A 12,657-nucleotide genomic window follows, 5' to 3' on the forward strand; every position below is an offset into this window, starting at 1 on the left:
TCTCAACTTTTAAAGCAATAGCTCTCTTTGGCCCTGCTGTCATACCCTGTTCTGCTTTGCTTTTCAGTTTTCTCACTCAGAAACCAGATATTTTGTATTTTATTTGCTCTTATTTGTGAAAGAGACCTTATCCAACCTATTAAGGGATTTTAGATTTTTGTTAAAAACCCTGGAAAAAAAAGCTGTGCATAAGGCAACACAGCAAGTAAATCTCTTCTGGGAAGTTCTATATCTGCTTCACAAAACAGCAACTCTTCCCACAACTCCAGTGTTCTAGAACTAATTTCTAGGTAGCAGTTTCTAAGTCACACTCTTTGAATTCAGCAGGTATTTTTAGATGAGATGCTACAGCTTAATAAGAAGGCTAGAAATAAAGGAACACAACCCTATCATTTGCTAAAGATACAATAAAGGAACATTAACCAAAATAAATTTCCATAATGCTTTAGTCATCATTTTCTCATTGACATTGAACCAGGTTTATCGCAGTGATACAGAACAGTTGGGGAAGGACTTCATTCATTATTTTTAGTCATCAAGCAAACAATACAACAAAGAGCAGAGACTTAACAAAAAAAAAATCAACACCGAACCACAACAGGCATACAAATTAAATCCAAGAAGCAAAGCCAACAAGAAACATTGGTACGATTATTTGTTCTGTAGGCCTCAAAACAATCCTCTCCCAAGCCAAATACACACCCCAATGAAATGCTAAAGATACTCCTAACACCTGTAGGCCAACATTTCCTTTCCATATGCTTTTACTTGGAGCTGTCTCATGTATGTGTGAAGAGCTGGGTATCGGCTTATCAGTAATAGTCCATGCCTGGTACAATCTGCACTGGAGACCTATGAAGAGATTTTATATATTGCCTGGAGACTTTAAAACATGGTAAGTAGAAGAAACTGCAAGTTGCAGATTAGCTAGTGCTATTAAAAAGGAAAGTCATCCTGAGGGGTAAGGTTTGCACTGAAATGTTTAGCAAGTTTCTGCTGCTTTTTCAGCTGAAGGAAGATCCAGCAAATCCCTGACATTAAGATAACTGGGATGTAGGAAACTTTCATTAGAATGACAATCCAAGAGCGCTTTGTTAAAATACAAAACTCTATTTGCATTTGCTGCTCAAAACAGTATTGAAAACAAACCAGATGTTACTTTCATATTCAAAATTTGAAGACTTTTTTGAAGTAGCCACACATTAGGATAACAGCTCACAAAATAAAACAAGAAAAAGAAAAATCCCTTCCACCACCTGACAAAACAAAGAAGTTCCTATTTGGAATTTATGCTAGGCAACACTTACAACAAAATTATGCGGTATGGAAGTCTCGTTAGCCTGAGTTTCCGAAACTACTGTTGGTATTGCAGAGAGAACTGCAGTGAGTAAACAAAAGATTACGAGGGACCACCTGGGTACTCGAGCCCCCTGCTCTTCCTTCACCTGCCCTCACCCACATCCTGCTCGACAGGGTCAGCCAGACCTTGCTTGGTACCCCAGTATGCACAATGCCCACAAAATACACCCAGCAACCCAAAACAAAGAGAAGGCTGAAAGCCCTAGTTACAATAGCCCGAGGAGTAAAGCGGGCAGGCCTGTGGGCTGTACTGGTGCCCTGGCCTTTGCAACTACAGGGAGTAAGCAAAAGAAAACCGCAGTACGTTTCTGGCACAAGACAGCAAAAGCAGAAACAACAAAACCCCCAAAGAACTTTAAGAGCCCCAGCCAAGACATCCCAGAGGGGGGAAAAAAAAAAAATCCACTGCAGCAAATTGGTTTTAATTCAACCCACAGGCACAGGACAATTCCCAGTAAACACCTCAAACGCTACCAAGGCATTATAAACTCTCAATCATCACGCTTACATATCCACCCTTATTCAAAAGTTCATATCGCTGCCTCTAATTAAACCCGCCGTTTGGTCTCCTTTAGGCAGAAGCCTGCCAGTCGCCACTGGCCGCGCAGTCGTACGCACGACTCCCGCCAGAAGTGGCGGCACCTCGGCTCCGCCGCGCCCCGGCTCCGCTCCTCCGCAGCCACCTCCGCACGCATGCAGCGGGCGGGACCAGCAGCCGGCCCGGCGGCCTGGCCTGGCCTAGCCCTCCGCGCCGGCCTCACCCCTCCCGCCACCGCCGCCAGCCTCCGCCTGGCGGCCCCACGTAGCGGTTACCCGAGGATCCCGCGGCTGCCGGAGCCCGCCCGCCTGACGCGCCGGCCCTGTGGGAGGGGAAGGGGAACCGTTGCCCCGGCGGCATTTAAGTAGCCCGCTGGCGTGAGGTGACCCACGCGGCCGTTAGCACCCTGCCGCCCAACGGCCCCTGACACACCCAGGGCCCAGCAGGGCCTCGGTGCCTTCACGGCGGGTTCCAGGCCTCTCCTTACAAGTGTCAGCCCCGGCCCGGAAGGACAGTACCTGAGGGTCTCTCCACCGTTTTCTCTCACTGAGTGGCAAAAAACACTGAAAAGACGGGAAGTTTTAAGCTGAACACGTTTATGTTTGGGGTGTGATCAGAAATACAGCTCTTCGGTCTTCGTCAGCTTTTCAATATGTGCTCACAGCAGAGCTCTGGTTTCATTGTGTTAAGTGGTGAAACTGTATTTCATGAGATTACGGCGTGCTTTCTCTGGTGTTACGCGAGCAAGGTGAATCACACGGCATTTAAGCGCATTTAAAAGCCAAGCCAGTCAGTTTGTCAAAAGATAAAGTGCATGCAAAAGGCTGACTGGCTGAACGATAACAAAAATAGTACGTACAAAAGAAAGGAACGAGAGCCACTGCAGTAAAAACTTTCTGAAGTCAAAGAGGGTCTCTCTGCCAAGACTAGCCCAAAGATTAAGTAGAGCCTGAAAAACAGCAGAAATTGTTATGAATAAGGATCTGACTATAAAAGCTGGTAGCATTCACCCATTAAACTTTATGTTGTGAAATACGAAACAACAAAGTACAGAGCTCACTTTCTATTCTCTGCCGCCCTGTGCCTCACAGCCTGCTGCCGGTGGGGGCTGCTCACATTTCACAGGGCTGTGCTCAAAAGCAGAGGTGCCAACACCATAGTCTTTCCTTGTCGTTCACCTTTTTGTTTTTTCTTGCTTTGCTATTTCTCTTGAAGTACAAATCACTCATCGTGGAAATGTATGGCATTTTCTATGTATTAAAAGGACAAGACTTAGGACTGTGTGCGAGGGAAGTTCCCTTTTATGGCCTTTTTTCAATATTTAGGCATCACTCTCAGTCACAAAACCCCCATCAAATCTTGTTGATGCTTAAGTTTCCATATGTAAAATTGTACAGGCTCTTAAGTTTTGCTGCTCCGCACACACTCAGCCATCAGTGGTGCGATAGCGTAGCCTGCCTAGTGTCTAGGTTATGCTTAAAAGCTCCGCCAACACTCGTAAAAGAGGCTTTTGTTTGCCTATTCCGTTTGCTGGACAGATTCAGCGGTACATGGACAGCACTGGCTCAGGAGCACAGAGTTAAAAGGGGCTTCCTGACCCACGGGGTTCTGGTTCCAAAGCTATTCATTAAAAATGCCAGCGATGTCTCTTGTAGACAGGTCCAAGCACCATCTCACAGCTGAGGAGACACAATAGTTCCTTGTGCCCACTCACGAGGCCTCCTCAAATGTGCTGCAGTTTCAAACAGATGGAGCAGTAATAATAGAGTCATGGGGCTAATAACATCCCTATAAGAGCAGCGGCTTTCCTAAATAAAGCTCCCAGGTGAGCCTCATGTAAGATCATGACTCACTCTGTAGAGGAGAGTAGAAAACAAACCTTAATACCTGCTCATGATCTGATGCCGAGAAAATTCCCATCTGGCTCCGTATCTGTGCTTGGCTGTATGCTAAGTGGATTAGCAAAACACCAACCAAACACATCTGAATTTCATGCTCTTTGCTCTTTCTGTCAGCTTACTAACACATGTTCTCCACAGAATTCAGATTTTCTCTTGTGTGAAAAACATAATACATCAAGTGCAGATTACTGTGTGTACTTTGCCAAAATCCTACCTGTAGCTGGAGCCAAACCCCAATGCTGCAGAGGTTAGTAGAAATAATACCCCAAAGCCAAACAGTGTATCAAAATAAAAAAAATTCTTCCTGATCTCCCATGAGTACATCAGAAGAAACCTGGAGGCCTGAGATTAACACAGTATAACCACAGTGCAAATAAACTGTGATTGAGCCTTCTGCCATAGTTCTGCAGATATGCAAGTATAGCAGAAAACTAAATGTTACTAGGACAGACTAAAGTAACAAAGATTTTCTTGAAGAGGGCAATGTTTCTGAGAAAAAGCTAGTAGTTCCACTTCTCTTATACTATCCTTTCCACACCTTTATCTTTTAAATGAAGTTGCTTTAATTGTATGCATCTGCTGGATGCGAATACCATTATTTTTTTAATTATCCAGAGGCCATCTCTCTAAATACAAACCATCAGGCCCATCTCTGGGGCCATGCTATCTCAAGAAGTTTGGGGGATGGTCTAGCAGCACAGCCAGCCAGGTCTTCCCCCTCAGAGTAGAGAGGCCCACCAGCCTCCTTCTACTCTCTTACAATGAAAGGATGGATAAGGGGTGTAGGAATCTATACTTGAATTTTGCACCCATTCTTTACCCCTACAGTCCACACATGCAGGCAGCAGGTGATAGATGTGCCAAGAATGCAGCAAGAGCTATGGAGCCAGCACTGTGCAGATCAAAAGATGTCCCAGCAGTTGGGTGCCTTACGGAAGCACCAATCTTATGAACTTTGCTGAACATTAAGAGTGCTCCTAACCAAAAGGTTAGCTATTCTATTGGTTGGGTTGACCACAGCTCAGGAAAGCATCCAGGGAGTTAGACCTGAATGCCTAGGGTGACAGCCTTTTCCGTGGTAGACTTACTATTTGGCATGCATTTCTGAGCTGGAAGGAGAGCTGCTGTTTCAAGAGTTTTTGAAATATTCCTAAACTATATGGAGTTTGTCAGTATTGGTGCTGAAAGTTCTTAAAATTTCTTTATCTAGAAATAGTGTCTTCCGCAGCAATGTGTTCAAACTGCAGTGTACTGAGCTTGTGTTTGGTCAACGTAGTCAGAACAAAGACATTCAGCTACTACAGCTTTTACGAATAAGGAATCACCACCAGGCTGACATCTGAATGAATCAGTGTATTACATGAGATTGTTCAGCAGATGTTTTACTGGTGCAACCATTAGTCAGAGATTACTTTCTTGTAATTCTCTGCTGTTGCTAGAATATGATTGATATCCAGTGTCATCTCACATAAATTTCTGTTCCATGTTTGGAGGGGCTACATGTTGTGTACCACAACAAAATCTCCTAGTACCTGATTTTGGACCTGTAGACCCCTTTTAATAGAACTACAAAAGCAAAACTAATTGACATAACTTGAAAGAAAAGAAACTCTCCATGGCAACGTTTGAAAAATTTTGAGGTATGCTTCTGTTGGATAACACGCTATCATTAGACGACCACATTTTTTGAGAGAAAGAAGAGAGAGAACAGCCATCAGACTTCAGAGCATTTCTAATATTTGGGATGAGACGTTGCATTGGGAAGCCTGTTGATCATTTTTATCATTAAATGTGTCATGAATATTGCTTCCTCTTCTCTTGTAATCCATGCTTGTTTCTTTCGGAAAGCCTTCCCTTCAGCTGTTTACAATAGCATAGTAGCACTGAAAAAAAGGCTCAATTAGAGTTTACCTATTCTTGAATAGTTGCTTCCGTATGTTTCTATTCTTCGTGGGAGTCACTAAACACCTGCTTCTTTTTTTCTCCCCTGCCTCATTATTGTTATCTCTTCATTCTTCCTTCTGTTTTGTGTTTTTCTTCCTAATTGGACACCTTTCACCTCTTAAGTTACAGAACTAAACTGATGTTTACCAGTGTCTCATAATTCACTCTGGATGCATTATATTTATGGCCACTCCATGCACTTTGTTTAGTACTTGGGACAAGCTAAAGGGGCTCCCAAGCTCAGGAAGTGTGTGTGAATCTTGGCAGATGCACCTTTTGCTCAGAAGGGGAGAATCAGGGGGCACAACGCTGGCAGCACGCAAAGGAGCCCCTACAGTAGCAGAGGTCAGGGACTGTCCTGTGTGCCAGAAAAGGGATTAAAACTCCCTATTGTGCTCTACCTCTAGTCTTGTCAGGATTCAACTTTAGATCCTGCCAACTATTTTGGGATAAATGGGAGAGCTCGGTCACAGTTGCTTCCTAGGCATTAGAGGAATTAATACAATCTTCAATAATCTTTGCAAAAATCAGGCTCTGAGGTTTTATCCAGCATACATGCTAAGAACTGAATCTGGATCAGGACTCATTTTTCAGAACTGCACATTAATCTGCTGTTCTGTATGGTCATCTTTTTTAATACTTAATGGGTTTTTGCTGCTCATTTAGCAAAAAAACCTGTCTGTTAGCCATCACCTGCAGACCTTGTTTGCTATGTTCTTCTGCATTGCTTCTCTAATGCTGTGTTGTACCTCAGCCTTTCAACCAGGTAGCCTGTAGGGCTGAGTTTTTGAATGGCAGCTGCATACTGGGTTTTCTTCACTGAGATTGTATGGTGGCTTTGCAACCCTTGATTGTGGCTGAAAAATAGAATTCGTTCCTGTGTGCTTCTTTAAGGTGTCATATAGATTAAGAGCAGTTCTGATCTTTCATTCACTTGCTTCCCATCAGGAGAGCCTGCACAAATATTTTTTATTCCTTTACACTGAGATCACATCTATGAGGAAAATATGTGCTTCATGCACAATGCTCAGTTCACCCTAATTTCAACTGATGTAGGCCCCCCCTGCATTTCACTAACTGAAGCCTCATGCAGTTAGAAGGCACTTTATCAGAGCAAGACAAGGAGGCATGCACATGCAAACATATATATGTGGAAACGTTAAAGGATTTTATAGAACCTAATAAGTAAAAAAGTATATCTGAAAATCTAAATTATTATTCTAGAATCTTGATAGACAAGCAAACCAAATACACAGGAAGAAAATGATCCCACAGCACACATTGTACTGAGACAATGTTAACAAGAACAGAATTCTAGTTTCCTGGCCTGCTCCTTTAACCAAGAGATCAAGAAATCCCAGGGTTAGGTGTGTATGAATCATTGTACAGATACAGGCTTTTTGAATTAAGTCTTCCTTAATTTACATCAACAAGTTCAATTTTGAATTACTACCCTGAAGGATATAGATTTAGGTCTGGAAGTGTCTGCTGGCATTAGTTCAAGTCAGTGCTATCTGGAAAGCAACATGAAAAACCCAGAGAAAAAGCATCATCTACTGATTAGTCCCGGCTGCAGTGTAGGTGTGGGAACTCGTGTGGACTAGCGGGCTTCAAATCCAGCATTTTCCTTCCATTCAGACTCCACTAGCTCACAGCATCTCCATGATCACTCTATTAGAGTGGACAAGAAGAGAAGAAGTGGGGTCAGATACAGCCCAATTTCAATTCAAAACACAATAGCTCCCCTAGAGAACCGTATCACACCAGAATTAGCCTATGTAAAACCCCAGGAGCTTGCTGTCTTTCCCATCAAAATTAAACTGCTTTTCTTCACCCTGAATTCCTGTCTTGAATCACTTCCTCATCATTATTTTCATCATTTTCCCATTGCAATTCTTACGGCATTGGCTTATTTCGTTGCCCATCATGCCCAGGTGCAAGAGCCACTCTAGTGTAGTCATAAAGTGTCATTGGTGGTAGCCTGCCAGTGAAGCAGAATAGAGTGGGTGTTTAAAGTCATTCCTGGGACACTTCTAGGCATGAAATGCTATATCATGGCTGTTTTTCCTGACATTACCTACAAGCCTATAGACTGTCATGATTTTTCAGTAAAACCTTTGTCCACTGGAAAATAAACTGAGACCCCAATTGCTCATCCCCCTAGGAAAATCAACAGTTTTACTAGCTGAGCTGTCTTTACTTGAGTTCAGACCAGTCACTGAGAGATAAAAGACTTGTATCCCTCTGACTAATAATTCTGTCCAACTCAGTCATCAATAGCTTAATACATCCTAAAGAAACAGAGAACTGCCTCTCACAACAGTAGATTAGAGCTAATGAAAAACTTATTTGTCTCAGAGATGGGAAAAAATTAAAAAGGTTAAGCGAGCAACAACTGAGCATGTAATTGTATTTATAATGAAAATAATTATATTAGTAATTGTACCTTGCACTGCTTTTTCACATTTCATATTATCAACTTGTACCTACACTTTAATCAGATTGATGATTTCATCTGCATATTTTAAATGCCAAAAAGACTTTAATAAAATAGTCCCAGAGGAACTAATGGGGGGGGGGAAGAGATACACAGTTTATAGAACTACCAGAATACACTAAGGCACAAATGGAAATATGCACTCAAGAGAGAAGCAAGGCAAATGAGTTGAGAAAACTGCAAATCTAAGCATTTCTAATCTTCTGCAGCCTTTGATGTCAAAGAGATCGGGTTCTAAAATCATGTCTGGTTTGTGTTACAAATAAAACAGTCCCTTCCAATAGAGGTAATGCCAGACAGCACAGCTTCTCCCCCAGTCCTTGAGTATTGTCAGTGGAGAGATAGAGGTGGCTGACGAGCAAAGCTGAGATTGCACATCACCAGCATGGCTTGAGGTGGGGCTGTGAGGTGCTGCTTCATTGCATCACAGGGAAAGGCAGGCAGTTTTCCCACAGTTACAGCAGGCTTAATCTGAATAACTGAAGAGGCATTTTCTTGAAGGTAAAAACAAACCTGAGTTAATTACACGAGCAGAATGAGGGAGCACTGATATAGGAAGCAGCAGAATGAAAGACTAGTCCTAAGTGTCCAGGGCTTGTAGTAAGAGTGGAGGAGATCTTCCATGCATAGCAAAACTGGATTTATTGAAATGAACCCCAATCACTTGAGGGTGAAAGGGACTTATAAGTTATGTTTTTGCACCTGTCCCCCAAAGGTTTCAAATGGCTTTTTCAAAGGAAATGGGTTCACTTGGAATTTTCTTCCTAAAATCATTTGATGTCAGATTTAGCTACTCGCTACACATGAAATTCAAGATAAGGAGGTCAGCTTCTGGTGGATTCTTCTCTGTAGCAGCAAGTGGAATTCCTGGAAAGAAGTAGTGCTTTATTAGAATGATAGTGCTAGGAAATTTAGGGGGTTTTGCTGATAGAAGCAGAAAAATATGTTTGATGTCTCTAAACTTTAAAACAAAGAAATTGTAAAGCTCCTTCTGCCTTTGTTGTTAAAAACATCATGTCAGATCCATAATAATCCATTTTAGTTTATGCTTCTCACATTACTAAAAGGAAATAGCACTTCTAAGCTTTATCACAGGGGAGCTTGCATGAAAGAGAAATTTGACTTTGCCAGAATAGCATCTTCTGTCTTCTCTGCATAATGCATTCAGTTCAGATGCATGTTGTTCTTTCTCCTGGCAGTTAACATGTGCAACAGTGTGTTTATGCAAGTTCGACCTTCCTGTTCTTCCCTGTCTCCTTTCTGTTCACGTGAGCACTGTGAGCTGATAGTGAAGTACATTTTTAAGGTCTCTCTTCTTTGAAAAGCCTTGAAAAGAAGACACTTCTTTCTCTCACACAAAGCTGTTAAAAATAGACCAGACATATTCCTTCCCAGCACAATCATGAAACAACAGTTAAAGCCCTTCATTTTTTGAAGCAAGTAGGTGAATAGTATACAATAGATTTGTGCTATGCTTAGCAAAGCATCCATGTAACAAAATAAGATAACAAACATGCACACCCTGCCAATTGAATAAGTGACTGGCTCTGTATGGACCCTAAGCCTTGAATGTTTTAAGGACAACAGTTATCAAACACCATAAACCCACATAAGATCATAATTAAGGCTGACTTACTAATTTTCCTTTTTTAAGAACAAAACAGTCGCCCTAGCCACAGTTGATGCCATGCTCCCACACATTTAACCACCCAAAAGGAGAAAGGCTGGCATCTCACTTGATTTTATCAGAGTTTCAAAATGATTTTTTTCTTTAATCTACAGCTGAATGTCCCTTTCTCCAATAAACAGTTACTCCCATTAATTAAACAGAAAAGTAGAATTAATTAGTTTGCACCAACTGACATTACTGTAATATTGGCTTCACAGTTATCTTTTCAAAAGCATGCTAAGTGGTACTTTGCAACTCAATGAAATTAGCTAAATAAATAATGGGGATTTTTTTCTCACTTTTAAGCCCCAAATCAGCTGATAATCACATTTATCAAAGGAAAAGCCCAGCTGCAGCTTTTTTAAAAATCAACATGAAATCATGAGAAAGGTTTAATTTCCAAGTTCACGTAAACATAATTAAATGTTAAGCATTCTGACAGAAAAAATACATTCAGAAAAGACCACATTCCTGCAAACGAACTCATAGGAAAATAGGGATTGGCCTGTTTGATTAAGTCAGCTGGTGTTCAAATCACCTATCATACCTTGGAAGTGTATTTCAAAGGTGGATGTAATAGTCAATACTACAAAAATATAGAAAATTACCACTGCTAACTGGAGGTTATTGATTTAGTTGACCCTCCAAAACCAACAGGTTTCTAGTGATAGTCTCTAACACTGTCACTTTGGGGAACCCATTATCAGTAACTTATGGCTTTGCCACATTTTAGCATCATATTTCCCATAAGCTTTACAAATATCGAGAAAAATTGTTCTGTCATTTACCAGAAAGATTCTGGGGAAAAAGCTCATAGGTTAATCTGTGACACGCGTATCTTGAAACTGCTTAATTGGGAAATTTAATACCTCTGTAGTTTGGCAAATGGACTTAAAAAATTGTGACCTGTTGTGGGAAAGAAGAGCTGTTTCCACCAGAAAACAAGACTAACATCCCCTCAGTTTCTGACCTGTGTCAATATGTGCTTTCATGAGAGAGTGTTTCATTGCCTATTTATATTTTGTTCATATGAGCTGTGGATTGTGGTCAGAGTGGTGTAATGGCACCTGTATCATTAATGTTGCATTTATTGCAAAAATAATTATAGAATCATAGAATCATTTAGGATAGTGCTTAAAGTAAGACAAGGAGCTGAAGAAAAGAGAAGACAGGCTTATGGTTTAAAAGGATACAAGCTGCTCTGGAGAACTGCATTTTAACTCTGGCAAAAAAACCCTCGTATATTGTTGGACAACTACTGAAAACCAATACTTTTCAGAAGTGCTTATTAAAGTGCATTTTATTCCGTGTGTAAGAGATATCTGGGTCTGGTTTGCAGAAGGCCTACTTGAAAAGAAGCTAATCAGAATTGTTCACTGAATGAATACATTAGTAGAAATGGCTGATTTATGTCTTATAAATTGGATATAAAGCAAGCAAAAAAAACAAACCTCTGCACCTTTTAGCATTGTGCCTTTATCCGATCCTTCAGTTCCTCGTATGTAAAATGGGAAGAATATCTCACAGAGGTGTTGTGAAGATAAAGACATCAGTTTATGTTAAGTGCTCAGATTCCATAGTAAAAAAAACACAAACAAAAGCCTCTGAGGGCATTAGTAAATCTTCCATCCACAGTCAGAGTGATGCAGTAAATAAGGCACTGAGGCCACACAATGAATGAGAAAGATGTAAAAAAAAAAAAAAATGTTCAATAGCTAGCCACGCAGTGAGTGTAGGGTGTGAGAAAAGAGGTCATGAGCCAAGAGCGGGGAATGAGGTAGGAATCTGGTGGAAGAATAAAGCAAATTGACTTAAATGGTGAGTTAAAAGGATGCAGTGGTAATTTTGATACCCGCTAACTTCTTAGCAAATTCATTTTTTATTATATTCTTTGCTCTATCATAATAATGTCAGCAGTGCTATTTTCTGATAGAGTTCCACAGATTTGCTTTGTACAAGAAACATATTATATGCAAGCAGTTTTTAACACATAGGTCAAAGAAAGTATAATAACAAAGTTAAAATCAACAAATGTTGTAATTATATTGTACTTCAGGAATAATAAATCCCTCTTAGAAATGCTTCAGCATATATATTTTATTTTATCAACTCATGAATTTAGTGTTCTTGCAGCACTCCATTCACCAGGTTTTCTTTGTTAATGGAGAGTGTGAATAGGAAAAAAAAAGATTAAAAAAACCACAGTTGAATTATTCATGGTAATGATTTCACACCTAAACATTATGTGTAAACCACTAACTATGCTGTTAAAATAAAAGGTAGCTTGACTTACTAGATGATTCTGAGAATGTTTCAATTCTGAAAAATGTATTCTGTACATGTTACTTGACGCAATAAAACTGAATATTGCAGAAGTTTTCTTCCAAGGTCTTGGGTATTGGAAAGCATTGGCAGGCAGTGGGTTTGCATCTGCAGTACCTCAGGAACATGTGGACAACGATATAGAGGTCCTTAAAAGAGAAGGCAGCCTACTGTCAGATAATCTGAATCTCCCCTGGATAATTTTGGGAAAGTTACAAATCCAAGAAAAGAACTGGAAAGCACTAGCTTGGAAAACCTCGCACCAGGTAGCAATTTAAAGGGCGTGCACTTAAAAGCCGGTCTAGGGCCTGGCCTCACAAGCACATGACATGCTTGAAAGTGCATAAAACCAAACGTGAATTTTAGCACAAGAATGTCAAATTCACATGAATGATCTCAATAGTATCTATGACAAAGTTAATTCTAG

General features: G+C 40.8%; 1 protein-coding gene across 1 annotated transcript in view; it reads right to left on the reverse strand.

The window, feature by feature from the left end:
* GHITM (growth hormone inducible transmembrane protein) overlaps nt 1-3,623 on the reverse strand; it is a 316,211-nt gene extending 312,588 nt beyond the window's left edge. Inside the window, exon 1 of the mRNA XM_069796148.1 lies at nt 3,612-3,623. The gene's annotated coding sequence lies outside the window, so the exon portion shown is untranslated. The remainder of the gene's footprint in view (nt 1-3,611) is intronic.
* Nucleotides 3,624-12,657: the final 9,034 nt, after the last annotated feature.

Source organism: Haliaeetus albicilla, chromosome 11 (assembly GCF_947461875.1).
Source record: "Haliaeetus albicilla chromosome 11, bHalAlb1.1, whole genome shotgun sequence".
NCBI classification, from domain to species: domain Eukaryota; kingdom Metazoa; phylum Chordata; class Aves; order Accipitriformes; family Accipitridae; genus Haliaeetus; species Haliaeetus albicilla.